The sequence below is a fragment of the Cetorhinus maximus genome, chromosome 23 (genome assembly GCF_964194155.1).
Source record: "Cetorhinus maximus chromosome 23, sCetMax3.hap1.1, whole genome shotgun sequence".
Lineage (NCBI taxonomy): Eukaryota > Metazoa > Chordata > Chondrichthyes > Lamniformes > Cetorhinidae > Cetorhinus > Cetorhinus maximus.
The window spans coordinates 21,712,947-21,728,373 of NC_135901.1; the positions used below are offsets into that span (position 1 = coordinate 21,712,947).

The following is a 15,427-nucleotide window of genomic DNA, read 5'->3' on the forward strand; positions in this document are numbered from 1 at the left end:
TTAAATAACACATTAATTCATGCCAGAGAAAAAGCCTAGACATTTTCATATTCTAAACATGAATATGCCAAGAGAACGTGTTGATTTGAATCATTTGAATATGTGTTATAACATCACCTTAACAATCTTCTGTTGAGAAACTAACACTTATTCTGCACCTACATTAATCAAATTTGGAGAACATTGGCTTAACACTTGGGTCGTTTTATGCATTTGTCACTGATATGGTGTCTTTGATGAGCGGACCACAGGAGACTCAGGTACAGGTTATGATCGTTTATTCGAGCAATTGCAAGGAGGGCACCATCTCAATACAGCTTGAGACAGTACTCTGCTAAGCTACAAGTGTTCACCATATTTATACATTATTGGTCATATACAATATCATCCTCCAGATTCCGATCTTGTCAACATATAGATTTACTTTAAACAGACAAGTCTCTGGTACAAAGGTGCATGCATCATCTGACCCTACTTGTACCCAGGCAGAGACCTGCCTTCCTATCTAAGCTGGGACCATCTGTCCTTCCCATATCTGTTGAAGAGCACACTTAATCTATGTTATTGCCATCCTCTGACTCCAGTCTAACTCCCAGGATCTTGCTGGTGATTGCAAACCCTGAGGGTGTACAAAGTTTGAGAGTGTATAAGATTCATCTGGTTTAACTGTTTAATTGTTGATTTACTGATTTGCGCTGGCCTGCCTATAGATTCTAATTTAAGTAATTCATTCCCTTATAATGAATCGTCCCTTATCATAAATTCTCATTTACTTTCTTCCCCTTAAAAGCCACTGAGGTCCATAGAGATATTATATCTCCATTGAAAAGAATATAAAAGGCGAAAATAGTAATTCGGGTAATTTCAAAATGAAGAATGTTCCAAGAGATTAAACGCTTGTGGACAATCTAGATGGTACGAAGTATAAATTAGTTTGACAAGCGCTGCAGCAAAGAATATTACAGTAATTCTCATTTCCTATAAAACTAATTTTGCTCCGGGATTAATTGTGTGAGAATAGTGCGATTAGATATCTAACGGAGACATTATACAAAATTAATTATCTAGCAGTTGGATGATAATGAATCAATATTTTATCATTTGTGCACTGATTAGCTTCATTGCGCCGGATGATCTCATGTTTGCTTTTTCTTTATTTGAAGTGGTAATGAAAGCAATTGAGAGATGGGATAGCGAGATTCGGTCTTTGGAGGATCACAACACTCTGAAGCGTGCCCGATGGCTGCAATACTATCCCCCATCCATGACGATCGTTCAGCGGTCGAGGGTTGGCCGCGACAATGTGGGAATGGTTTTTGCAGAGGCGGATAAGCCTTCAGTGCAAGTGAAGCATCACCAGCAGGGGGCGAGGTGCGGAATAGCGGCTTTTCATCACACAGCAAGTTGTTGTGATCTGGAAGACGCTGTCTGAAAGGGCGGTGGAAGCAGATTCAATAGGAACTTTCAAAAGGGGGGAATCGGATAAATACTGGAAGGAGAGAAATTTTCAGGGTGACGGGGGAAAGAGCAGCGGGGGCCTGGGGGAGAGTGGGGACTAATTGGATTGATCTTTCAAAAAGCTGCAGCAGACTCAATTTTCTTTTTATCTTTTCATGGGATGTGGGCATCGCTGGCAAGGCCAGCATTTGTTGCCCATCCCTAATTGCCCCTGAACTGAGTGGCTTGCACGGCCATTTCAGAGGGCAATTAAAAGTCAACCACATGGCTGTGGGCCTGGAGTGACATGTAGGCCAGACCGGGTAAGGATGGCAGATTTCCTTCCCTAAAAGGCATTAGTGAATCAGATGGGTTTTTATGACAATTGATGATAGTTTAATGGTCACCATGACTGAGACTGGCTTTCAGTTCCTGATTTATTAATTGAATTTAAATTATACCAGCTGCCTTGTAGGGATTTGAACCCATGTCCTCAGAGCGTTACACTGGGCCTTCAGTTTACTAGTCCAGTGACATTGCTACTATGCCACTGTGTCTCCATTTGATGGGCCAAATGGTCTCCTTCTGTGCTGGACCATTCCATGATGACCCAATCGAATGGTGAAACAGGCTCGATGGACTGAATGGCCTGCTCCTGTCCCTATTGTGCGCAGTTTTTGTCTCCTTACCTAAGAAAGGGTATACTTGCCATAGAGGGAGAGCAATGAAGGTTCACTAGGCTGATTCCTGGGGTGGCAGGATTGTCATATGAGGAGAGATTGGGCTGACTAGGCCTGTATTCACTGGAGTTTAGAAGAATGAGAGGGGATCTCATTGAAACGTATAAAATTCTGACAGACCTGGACAGACTGGATGCAGGGATGATCTTTCCTCTGGCTGGTGGGGTGGTCTAGAACAAGGGATCATAGTCTCAGGATATGGGGTAGGCCATTTAGGGCTGAGATGAGGAGAAATTTCTTCACTCAGAGGGTGGTGAACCTGTGGAATTCTCTACCACAGAGAAGTCACTGAGTATACTTAGGAAGGAAATAGATGGATTTCTAGACTCTAAAGGTACCAAGGGGTATGGGGAGAGCACGGGAGTGTGGCGTTGAGATAGAGGATCAGCGGAACAGGCTTGAAGGGCCGAATGACCTACTCCCGCTCCTGTTTTCTATAGCCAGGATTTTATGGCCCCACCGCGGCGTGTCTCTCCCCCAGCGGATGCGGCGAGCCATTTAAATCTCCATTTAGTTCGGCGGAACCGTAATATCCCACCGGGCAGGAGGGGCCATAAAATCCTGGCCTATGTTTCTATATGGTCAAGTTCAGTCTTGTGTTGTTCACCAATCGCCTGGTATCGAAATGGATGACCGGAAGAGAGACCTTGTTCTGGCCGTGACTGATGCGCAAGTGACTGTCTCCAGGAAGGGAAGTGGGAAAAGGACTTAGAACCTCTTTGGCGGTGGGTGGGGTCGCTGAGGCGTGATGTCGGTAGCTGCGAGGCCCAACGCCCTTCGGTTATTGATAAGCGGGACCGAACTAACAGTTTTACCTCCAGATAGGCGACCCAGGGCATCACCAGCGTGGCCACCAGTAGGTCTGCCACAGCCAGGCTGACGATGAGGTAGTTGGTGGTGGTCTGCAGTGCCCTCTCCCTGGACACTGCCATGCACACCAGCACATTGCCAAAAACCACCACGAAGATCAGGAGGCTGAGCAATGCCGCGTAGTAATTGTAGCGATGCCTCCACTGCTCACCGGCCCAGTTGCTCCAGGGCCCCAGCTCCCTCATCTGCGAGTCATTCAGGGCGGCCATGTTTGGAGCAGCCATTGGCCGCGACCTCTGAACTCCAACCTCCTCAGTAGCCTGCAGAGGAAAGAAGGCAAAAAATTTAACTCCAACCAAGTGGGAAAATGGTGCAACAATACCGGCGATCCAGGCACCAAGGGTAAAAAGGAAGCAATAGCAGCAACAACAATTTATATTTATCTAGCACCTTTAGCATGGCAAAGCATCCCAAGGTGCTTCATAGGAGCATTATTACATTTGACACCGAGCCACATAAGGAGATATTGCGGCCAATAATTCGATCAAAGAGGTCAGTTTTTAAGGGGTATCTTAAAGGAGGAGAGAGAGAGAGAGAGAGAGTCTGAGAGGTTTAGCGAGGGAATTCCAGAGCTTAGGGCCCCAGGCAGCTGAAGGCACGGCCGCCAATGTTGGAGCGATGGGAATCGGGGGGTGCTCAAGAGGGCAGGATTGAGGAACGCAGGGAGGGTTAAATCAGATGATCTGGTCATTAACCGCCTTGAAGTTGGCGGGATCTTGCTGTGCTCAATTTGGCTCCTGCCTTTGGTACTTCCGTCATTTCTTGTAAAAGGCTTTGGGACATGGGCAGGTCCAAAATGCGAACAATAGTCCTTTAAAGTGTTCATATAAACAACCCTTAAACGGTGCCTCTTAATCCAATCTAGTTGGCTTTGTTCAACAGTAAAGATTATGGTCGGCGAAGGTGTCATCTCCGGATGTTCAACTGTAACTTAATCTGATTCCATTAAAACTGCCTCATCAAGACATTTATTAATTCAATAAAACCTCTTGTATGTGAAGCATTGTGCACAGACCATTTATAAGCACTAATAAGTTCACATGAGGGATGTGTGTTCACAATACCTTGAGAAGATAATTATATGAAATCTATCAGCAGCCATGATATGAACTACACAATTGTGGTCCCCAAACTATTGTTAACTCATTCATTGTATGTCGACTGGTCTCACACAGAATTAAATTACTCAAAAGATAATGATCTGCAGAGGTAGGATTATACTCAGGGACAAAAACCCACCAATCTGCTATGCCCCCTCCCCTCGCTCTCTCTCGATTCTTTCCCTACATAAATCCGCCTCGTCCTTTCTACTTACCTCTTTGAAGACTGCCCAATCCTCTCCTCTCTTCCTGCTAAGTGGACCTCCAAAGTAAACCACATGGGCCAATTTCACCGGGTATCAACCAGCCAATCCTGTCCCTCTGGCCATCCCTCGGGTACCCTCCTCTCTCTTCCGAGGTTAAAAGCAAGGGAGGGAGGAAATGCGTGATGAAGGAACGAGGGAGAATGGAAGGGAAGGAAGGATGGAGGAATGGAAGGAATAAATTGGGGAAATTGGTTGGAAGGGAGGAAGGAAAGGAGGGAGGGGCGGAGGAAAAAATATGAGGGAAGGAAAGAATAAACCACTGGATCCCATCCTGACCCTTTCTCCCCTGTATAACCCAATGGATTCCACCCTGACCCTCTCCCCTCTATAAAAACAACTGGATCCCATCCTGACCCTTTCTCCTCTGTAAAAACCACTGGGTTCCACCCTGACCCTCTCTCCTCTGTAAAAAATCACTGGATCCCATCCTGACCCTCTCTCCTCTGTATAACCCACTGGATTCCGCCCTGACCCTCTCTCTTCTGTGAAACCCACTAGATTCCACCCGACCCTCTCACCTCTGTATAACCAACTGGAATCCATCCTGACCCTCTCTCCTCTGCATAACCCACTGGATTTCATCCTGACACTCTCTCCTCTGTATAAACAGGGAGAGAGAGAGAGAAAGAGTGGGCGACCAGGGGAACGGGAGAGAAGGAGAGAGACCAGGAGAAATGGGAGAGTGGGAAAGATAGAGACAGAGTTGGGATTCAAAACCTCAATTTTCCAAAGGCGGGGGTGGAAGAGAGCGAAGGGAGAGAGAGGGGGGTTGGGGGGAAGAGAGAAAGAGAGGGAGGGAGACAGAGAGGGGAAGAGAGAGAGGGAGAGAGGCAGAGGGAAGGGGATTTGGGGGAGAGAGAGGGGACAAAGAGAGAGATTGAGGTAGAGAGGAAGAACAGATTAGAGGAGAAGGAGGGAGAGAGAGAGAGAGGGAGAAAGGGTGATGATGAGTCGGAATGGAAGAAAGGGGAAGGGGGAGGGAGAGAGCGGGAGGCGGGGTGGGTGGGAGAGAAGGAGAGGGAGACCAGGGGAAATGAGAGAGCGGGAGAGAAGGAGAGAGAGAGACTTTTTAAAAAATTCATTCATGGGATTTGGGCTTCGCTGGCTGGGCCAGCATTTATTGCTCATCCCTAATTGCCCTTGAGAAGGTGGTGGTGAGCTTCCTTCTTGAACCGCTGCAGTCCCTGTGGTGCACGTACATCCACAGTGCTGTTAGGGAGGGGGTTCCAGGATTTTGACCCAGCGACAGTGAAGGAATGGCCGATATATTTCCAAGTCAGGATGGTGAATGACTTGGAGGGGAACTTCCAGGTGGTGGTGTTCCCGTCTATCTGCTGCCCTTGTCCTTCTAGATGGTAGTGGTCGTAGGTTTGGAAGGTGCTGTCAAAGGAGTCTTGGTGAATCCCTGCAGTGGATCTTGTAGATGGTACACACTGCAGCTACTGTGCATTAGTGGTGGAGGGAGTGAATGTTTGTGGACGGGTTGCCAATCAAGCGGGCTGCTTTGTCCTGGACGGTGTCCAGCTTCTTGAGTGTTGAGGGAGCTGCACTCATCCAGGCAAGTGGGGAGTATTCCATCCCACTCCTGACTTGTGCCTTGTAGATGATGGACAGGCTTTGGAGAGTCAGGGGGTGAGTTACTCGTCGCAGGATTCCTAGCCTTTGACCTGCTCTTGTAGCCACAGTATTTATATGGCTCCTCCAGGTGTTAGTAAGGAGGACTTCGGGTCGACGGGGCTGAGATTGCTGTTGTCGTTTCCGGTGCCTATGTCGATGCCGGATGGCCCATCCAGTTTCGTTCCTTTGTCGAGACTTTGTAGCGGTTTTGAGTGGCAACTCGGCCATTTCAGAGGGCAGTTAGGAGTCAACCACATTGCTGTGGGTCTGGTGTCACATGTAGGCCAGACCAGGTAACGATGACAGATTTCCCTCCCTAAAGGGGCATTAGTGAACCAGATGGGTTTTTACAACAATCAACAATGGTTTCATGGTTATCGTAAGAATTTTAATTCCAGATTTTTAATAAATTCAAATTCCACCATCTGAACCCACTACCATTGAACCCGGGCCCCCAGAGCATTACCCTGGGTCTCTGGATGACTAGTCAGGCGACAATACCACTACAACATTGCCTCCCCTAACTGGGGAGTGGGAGAGCGAGAGAGAAGGAGAAAGAGACCGGAGAGAATGGGAGAGCAGGAGACAAGGGGGGAGAGACCGCGGAGAATGGGAGAGTGGGAGAGGACGAGAGAGAGCCCGGGGGGTAGTGGGAGAGTGGGAGAGAAGGAGAGAGAGACCATAGAGAACGGGAGAGCGGGAGAGAGGGAGACCGGAGAGAATGGGAGAGCAGGAGAGGAGAGAGGGACCGTGGGGAGTGGGAGAGTGGGAGGGAAGGAGAGACTGGGGAGAATGGGAGAGCAGAAGAGGAGGAGACACCGGGGGTGTGGGAGAGCGGGAGAGAAGGAGAGGGAGACCGATGTAGTGGGACAGCGGGAGGGGAGGAGAAGGAGACCAGAGGAGTGGGAGAGCAGAAAGAAAGGGAGGGAGACCAGGGAGTGGGAGAGAAAGAGAGACCAGTGAGAATGGGAGAGAGGGTGGGAAGGAGAGGGAGACCAGGGGGAGTGGGAAAGTGGGAGAGAAGGAGAGAGAGACCAGGGGAAGTGGGAGAACGGGAGGGAAGGAGAGAGAGATTGGGGGAGTGGGAGAGCCGGAGAGGAGGAGAGGGAAAATGGAAGAGCGGGAGAGGGAGGCGGATATGACAGAGAACCAGAATAAAACAGTGACAAAAACAAGGAAACATGCTAGTTAGTGACTGTGGAGGGTGCACAATCCAGTGTGTGGGCAGAAAGAAATGAATCATAAAATCTTACAACACAGGAAGAGGCCATTCAGCCCATTGTGCCTGTGCCGGCTCTCTGAAAGATCTATCCAATTAGTCCCACTTTCCCCAGGTCGCTCTTTCCCCCATAGCCCTGCAAACATTTCCCCTTCAAGTATTTATTCAATTCCCCTTTTGAAAGTTCCTGTTGAATCTGCTTCCACCGCCCTTTCAGGCAGCGCCTCCCAGATCACAACAATCGCTGTGTTAAAAAAAAAAATCCCCTCATCTCCCCCTCTGGTTCTTTTCCCGATTCTCTTCGATCTGTGACCCTCTGGTCACCGATCCTCCTGCCGCTGGAAACAGTTTCTCCTTGTTTACTCCAGCGAAAACCCTGATGGTCGTAGGGAAGGTGTCACGATATCAATGCCCAACCATTTACAGCTCAAATAGCTGACTGTGAAGATGCCAGGCTTTACCAGGTGTAGCAGAAGGGCACCAGCTGCCGTTTCCCGGTTCCGTACTGATTTCCCCGGAGCTGTCCCCCGTCCCCCGCGAGGGAGGCAGTGCGGCACCTTCGAGAGGGAGTGGGTTACCACAGGGCGGTACAAATACGTTTTGACAGGACTTAACCCAATCAGTTTGGATATAGAAAGAAAGCTTGGCAGAAATTTTGCTCCCGTTCACCAAATTGTGCAGCACTAAAGGAGACCATTCAGCCCATCGAGTCCATGTTAGCACTTCTGACGAGCGATCGGGTTAGTCCCACTACCACCACCCCCACCCCTAACTCTTTCCCTTAAATGCTATTCGCCTTGACCACTCCCTATGGGAGCGAGTTCCACATTCTCCCCACTCTCTCGGTAAATTCTCCTGAATTCCCCATTGGATTTATTAATGACTATCTTATATTGATAACCACTAACCACCCCTACCCCCACCACCCAGTTCTGGTCTCCTCCACATCTTCTACCCGCTTGAAACCCTTTCATCATTTTAAGGACCTCGATCAGGTCACCCCCTCAGCCTTCTCTTTTCTGGAGAAAAGAGCCCCAGCCTGTTCAGTCTTTCCTGATGGTTATAACCTCTCAGATCTGGAATCATCCTTGTAAATCTTAGTTGTTTTGCATCTTCTCCGGTGCCTCTATATCCTTTTTTATAATACAGAGGCCAGAACCGTGCACAGTGCTCCCATCGCTCGATATAAGGTAGGACAAAACCATTGTTTTTCAATGCTCACCCTCTAGAAGTGAAACCAAGTGCTTATAGCTCCTTTAAATGTCTCTATCAACCTGCGTCACCAACTTTTCGCCAATGGCGTTTCATTCCTGTTTGCTCCACTTGATAATTTGGTGCTGAAAATTGGGTAGCACATTCACTTCCGCTCCGTCCCGAGACCGAGTTCCTCCTTGCGAGTCTCCTTCTGCTCTTCCTTCCCTGCAGCATCCACAGAGCGGAGAGTCTCACTCCGGTAGAGAGAGACGTTCTCGATCATTCAGGGCTGCACTGGCGCTGCCTGTACCGAACTCTCAGCACAGCCTGTCTCTCCCTTACACACACATACACACACACACACACACGCACCATCAGAGACCTGCTCTCCTCAACATCATCCCTCTCCCTGATAGCTTGATGTTCTCTCACATTAAGCCAGACACCCAATCGGATTACAACTCAACAGACCAGGAATTAATTCCCCCAGCTAACCATTGCAGTCCCGAGGAGGGGTTTAAGAGTTGAGGGATCCCGCCTCTGACTTCACACGTCCATCACGTCTCTTAGCAACAGGTAAGAGTTTAGTGAGAAATCGAAGTACAGCCAGAATTAAACATTTAGCAAGGAGAGAGAATATTAAATTCACTAAGTGTCTGTCGACTACCACTGGGTCTCACCGTGTTTCACCTTACCATTTATCTGTTTAATCCATTGGTTTCCTGCAATGAAGGGACGCCACCAAATTTATGAGAATCATAGCACAGGAGGAGGCCATTCGGCCCATCGTGCCTGTGCTGGCTCTTTGAAAGATCTATTCAATTAGTCCAACTCTAACCCCTGCTCTTCCCTCCATGGCCCTGCAAGTATTTTCCCCTTCAAGCAGATGAAGTAATTAGTTACAGCTTAGCTAATCTTAGGCAGGTAATTAGCAAGTGGGACAACTTTTAGACATAGTGATCCCGGACGAGAGAAAAATACCCAGCTCTCACTCCTAGAGCCATAGAAGGTATTGCATTTCTCTAGCGCCTTTCACTGCTTAAGGACGTCCCAAAGAACATCACAGCCAATTATATTACTTCCTGCAATGTTGTCCCTGTTGTAATGAGACACCATTTTGTGTACAGCAAGCTCCCACAAGGAGCAACGTGATAATGACCCAGATCATCGGTTGAGGGTTAAATATTGACCCCAGGACACCGGGGAGAACTTCCCCCTGCTCTTCTTCCAAATAGCGGCCATGGGATCTTTTATATCCACCAGAGAAAGCAAATGAAGCGGTGGCTTAATGTCTCACCTGGAAAACGTCTCCAGCAGTGCAGCACTCTCTCAGTGCTCACCTTCCGACAGTGCAGTGCTCCCTCAGTACTGACCTTCTGACAGTACAGCACTCCCTCAATACTGATCCTCCAACAGTGCAGCACTCCTTCAGTACTGACCCTCTGACAGTGTAGCGCACCTTCATTACTGAATCTCCAACAGTGCAGCTCTTCATCAGTATTGACCCTCCGACAGTGCAGCACTCCCTCATTACTGACTCTCCAACAGTGCAGCTCTCCCTTGGTACTGGCCCTCCGACAGTACAGCACTCCCTCAATACTGACCCTCCGACAGTGCAGCGCTCCCTCAGTACTGACCCTCTGACAGTGCAGCGCACCCTCATTACTGACTCTCCAACGGTGTAGCTCTCCATCGGTACTGACCCTCTGACAGTGCAGCGCTCCCTCAGTACTGATCCTCCGGCAGTACAGTACTCCCTCAGTACTGACTCTCCGACAGTGCAGCCCTCCCCCAGTACTGATCCTCCGACAGTGCAGCACTCCCTCAGTACTGATGCTCTGACAGTGCAGCACTCCCCCATTACTCACTCTCCAAGAGTGCAGCTCTCCATCGGTACTGACCCCCCGGCAGTGCAGCACTCCCTCATTACTGACTCTCCAACAGTGCAGGTCTCCCTTGGTACTGACCCTCCGATAGTGCAGCACTCCCTCAGTGCTGACTCTCCAACAGTGCAGCGCTCCCTCAGTACTGACCCTCCCTCAGTTGGGAGAAATTGATTTTGATTCATGGGCCACTAGCACCAACAATGGGGAAAGAGGGAACTACAGCATTGGGGTGGCCTTCACTTGAACCACACTGGGATCAGTGCCCAGGTGAATCACATAGATAGGGCTGTAGAGTGGGCTTTAAACTAAATAGTGGAGGAGGGGGCAGGTTTGGGATGAAGGGAAAGTTAGAAAGTTGACGGGAAAGGACAAGGCAATAGTGCAGGCTAGCAATATGGGTAATGATAACCAGAGTGTGATAGGAAGGAACAGAATGTACAAATATAAGAGTGCAACAGCAAACAGGATCAGAGTAGGGAAAACTGACAGAAAGACAGATTTAAAAGTTCTTTATCTGAATGCTTCAGCATTTGTAACAAGGTGTATGGATTGATGGAAGAAATAGAAATAAAGGTGTATGATATCACAGCCATTACAGGGATGTGTTTGCAACATTATTAAGGTAGGGGGCTGAATATTCAGGAGTATTTGACATTTCTGAAGGATAGAACAAAATTAAAAAGTCACGGGTTAGGTATGGTAATGAAGGCTGAAATCAGTACAGTCATGAGAAATTATCGTGGCTCAGAAGATGAAGATGTGGAATCAGCTTGTTTGGAGATAATACAAGTAAGGGTAAGAAGCCACTGTTGGGAGTATTTTATATGTCACCGAACAGTAGTGATGTGGTAGGATTGATAATAACAAATGAAAAAATGGGGACTTGTGAGAAAAGTACTTCAATAATCGTGAGTAAGTGTAATTTGCTTATAAATTGGACAAAGCGAATTGGCGGAGGATGAGTTCATTGAATATATTCAGGACAGTTTAATCCAATAATATATTCTAGAACTAACGAGGAAACAGGCTAGTTAATCTGTAATGAGGCAGGATTAGGAATGATTTCACAGTAAAACATCATCTAGTCAAGAGCGATCATAACATGAAAGAATGTTACATTCAATTTGACGATGAGAAACCTGGGTCTGAAACTGGGTCTTAAAGTTAAATAAAGGCAACTACAAAGGTCTGAACTCAGAGGTTGGCTGCAGTGGAGCGGAAAAATATGTTGAAAGATAAGGCTGTAGATAGGGAGTGGCAGATATTTAATTCTGAACAACAATGTATTCCATTGACAAAGAATGACTCTATGAGAAGGATGCACAATCCATAGTTAACTAAGAAACTTAAGTATGGCCACGGGGAGGTGCCAGAGGACTGGAGAACAGCTAATGTGGTTCCACTATTTAAGAAGGGTTGTAGAGATAAGCCAGGGAACTACAGGCTAGTGAATCTCACGTCAGTGGTAGGGAAACTATTGGAGAAAGTTCTGGAGGAGAGTGCCTATCTCCAGGTGGAGAGGCAAGGTTTGATCAGGGATGTCAGCATGGCTTTGTCAGAGGGAGGTCATGCCAAACAAATTTGATTGAATTTTTTGAGGAGGTGACCAGGTGTGTCGATGAGGGTAGTGCAGTTGATGTAGTTTATATGGATTTCAGCAAAGCCTTTGACAAGGTCCCACATGGGAGACTTATAAAGAAGGCAAATGCACATGGGATACAGGGTAATTTGATAAAGTGGATTCAAAATTGGCTTAGTTGTAGGAGACAGAGGGTGATGACAGAAGGATGCTTTAGTGACTGGAAGCCAGTGTCCAGTGGCAGACCACAGGGATCTGTACTGGGTCCCCTATTATTCGTCATTTATATAAACGACATAGTTGACTATGTAGGGGGTAGGTTTAGTAAGTTTGTGGATGACACAAAGATTGGCTAGGTGGTTAACAGTGAGGTTGAGTGTCTTGGGCTACAGGAAGATATACTCGGGATGGTCAAATGGGCAGATAAGTGGCAGATAGAATTTAACCCTGAAAAGTGCGAGTTGATACACTTTGGAAGGAGTAATTTCACAAAGAAGTATTCAATGAACTGCATGACACTAGGAAGTTCTGAGGAACAAAGGGACCTTGGCGTGTGTGTACATAGATCGCTGAAGGCACAGGGGCGTGTTAGTGGGGTGGTGAAAAAGGCATATGGGACGCTTGCCTTTATCAATCGAGGCATAGATTACAAAAGTAGGGAGGTCATGTTGGAGTTGTATAGAACCTTTGTGAGGCCACAGCTGGAGTACTGTGTGCAGTTCTGGTCGCCACATTGTAGGAAGGATGTGATTGCACTGGAGGGGGTGCAGAGGAGATTCACCAGGATGTTTCCTGGGATGAAACATTTAAGTTATGAAGAGATGAAGATAGACTTGGGTGTTTTCGTTGGAGCAGAGAAGACTGAGGGGCGACCTGATCGAGTGTACCAGATTATGAGGGGCACGAACAGGGTGGATAGGGAGCAGCTGTTCCCCTTAGTTGAAGGGTCAGTCACGAGGGGACATAAGTTCAAGGTGAGGGGCAGGAGGTTTAGGGGGGATGCGAGGAAAAATGTTTTTACCCAGAGGGTGGTGACGGTCTGGAATGCGCTGCCTGGGAGGGTGGTGGAGGCGGGTTGCCTCACATCCTTTAAAAAGTACCCGGATGAGCACTTGGCACGTCATGGGCCAAGTGCTGGTAAATGGGATTAGGTAGGTAGGTCAGGTGTTTCTCACGTGTCGGCGCAGTCTCGATGGGCCAAAGGGCCTCTTCTGCACTGTGTGATTCTGTGCTGAATCACCAGGACATTCACACTGCGGAAAGGCCATTCGTCTGTTCAATCATAAGATTGAATTCACTCATTCATCCAATCTCCAGAGGCAGTTCACACTGGGCTGAGGCTGTTCACCTGCTCCATGTGTCGGAAAGGATTCACTCAGTCATTTAAACTTCCAACACATCAGCGAGGTGTGTGTATGTATGTGTGTGTGTGTCTGAGCATGTGGGTGTGCATGTGTATGAGTTTGTGTGCCTGTGTGTGCTGCTTCTCATTAGCTGTAACACAAACCATCCTCTCCAAGCAGATGATATTCCATCGAGCGATTTGAATGGTACCATTCAGGGATTACTCATCCAGGGTGAAAGCACTGGCTGACTGCGTCCTGTGTAAAACCTGACATCTGCACAACCAGTAAAATAAAAGCAAAATACTCGGATGCTGAAAATCTGAAAAAAAACAGAAAATGCTGGAAAGAACTCAGCAGGTCTGGCAGAATCTGTGTAGAGGGAAACAAAGTAAATGTTTCGAGTCCGTATGATGCTTTGAAGAAGTCATATAGATTCAAAACGTTAACTCTGCCTATCTCTCCACAGATGCTGCTAGACTTGCTGAGTTTTTCCAGCATTTTCTGTTTTTATCTGCACAACCAGACCTCACTTCTCCTGGAACAACATTAAGTGTCTGTTTTCCAGATCCCTTTCTTTCCCCTCACTATGACACTCAGATTGTTCACAGCTTCCTTGTGTGCATCATCCTCCAGAAACTGAATGGGACTAGCTATATAAATACAGTGGTGACAAGAGCAAGTCAGAGGCTGGGAACCCTGTGCAGAATAGTCCACCTCCTGTCTCCCCAAGGCCTGTCCATATTCTACAAGACACAAGTCAGGAATGTAATGGAATACTCTCCACTTGCCTGGATGAGTGCAACTCCAAAAACATTCAAGATTTTCCACACCTTCCAGGACAAAGCAGCCTGCTTGATTGATAGTCCATCCACCACCTTCAACATTCACTCCGTCCACCACCGATGCACAATGTGTATCATCTACAAGATGCACCACAGCAATTCACGAAGGCTCCTTTGACAACACCTTCCAAGCCTGTGACTTCTACCACCTAGGACAAGGATAGCAGATGCATGGATATACCACCACCTGGAAGTTCCCCTCCAAGCCACTCACCATCCTGATTTGGAAATATACCACCGTTCCCTCACTGTCATTTGGTCAAAATCCTGGAACTCCCTCCTTAACAGCACTGTGGGTGTACCTACACCACATGGACTGCAGCAGTTCAATAAGCAGGCTCGCCACCACTTCCTCAAGGGCAATTAGGGTTGGACAATAAATACTTAATGCCCAAATCCCATAAATGAATTTAAAAAGTCCAAAGTCTCCACTTTAAACACCTCCATTGGTCTTACTAACATGTAGCAATGGTATTGCTGCTATCACAGGAATCAGTTCTGAAAAACTGCCACTCTGACTTTAAGGCTTCCTGGAGTAAGATACTGATCCAGATTTTCCCACCTAACACCAATCCACATCCCTATCCGAGTTCCAGATTTTAAATTGATTCTTCAACATAGAAAACATATATAATTTAATTGAGTTCTGAAGAAGGGTCATATTGGATTCAAAACATTAACTCTGTTTCTTTCTCCACAGATGTTGCCAGAACTGCTGAGTTTTTCCAGCACTTATATTTTTATTTCAGATTTCCAGCATCCTCAGTAATTTGCATTTACATATATTTTAACCCCTTTAGGTCTGGACTGTCTTTGAGATTACTTGTTTATGTATAATCTGTGTTGTTTTGAAAGTCACCCTTCTCGCTAACCTGTCCTAACCCGTCTTGCCGGTTCATTTATTGAAACCAGGTCTGAAGGTGACATTCCCTCTCTGCCCAGTTATTGATTTCAGTCAGCCCTTGAATTTATTGTGCTTTTATCCTCATGTTACCGCAGTTCACTAAAAAATGTTGAAATGTTTGCTTCACATCCACAGGGTTCATCTGTTTAAAGCAACAAACAGAAAGGTCCAGCTTTCTCCTGGAGTTTGAGACAAATCAGCTTCCAAAAGGATGCAGAGTTTCAGCCAATGAGGGAGATCTGGGCTCAGCCCCACCCCTCATTCACTTCAATTGGTTGCAGGACTAGCAGCTTCCGCCCCAGCCCCGCCCCTTCTTCCTATTGGTCCGTAGCTGCCGTCAACCAGATGAACAATGTGATCTGGAACATGCGCAGTGTGAGTGGCGTCTATGGACAGCATTACCCAGACCACCCTGTCGCTTGCCATT

General features: G+C 47.3%; 2 protein-coding genes across 2 annotated transcripts in view; one reads left to right on the plus strand and one right to left on the minus strand.

Annotated features, from left to right (window-relative positions):
* LOC144697102 (uncharacterized) overlaps positions 1 to 15,427 on the plus strand; it is a 377,962-nt gene that overhangs the window by 94,735 nt on the left and 267,800 nt on the right. The window lies entirely within an intron of this gene.
* LOC144697340 (uncharacterized) overlaps positions 1 to 15,427 on the minus strand; it is a 316,254-nt gene that overhangs the window by 52,601 nt on the left and 248,226 nt on the right. The gene's annotated exons all lie outside the window — the stretch shown is intronic.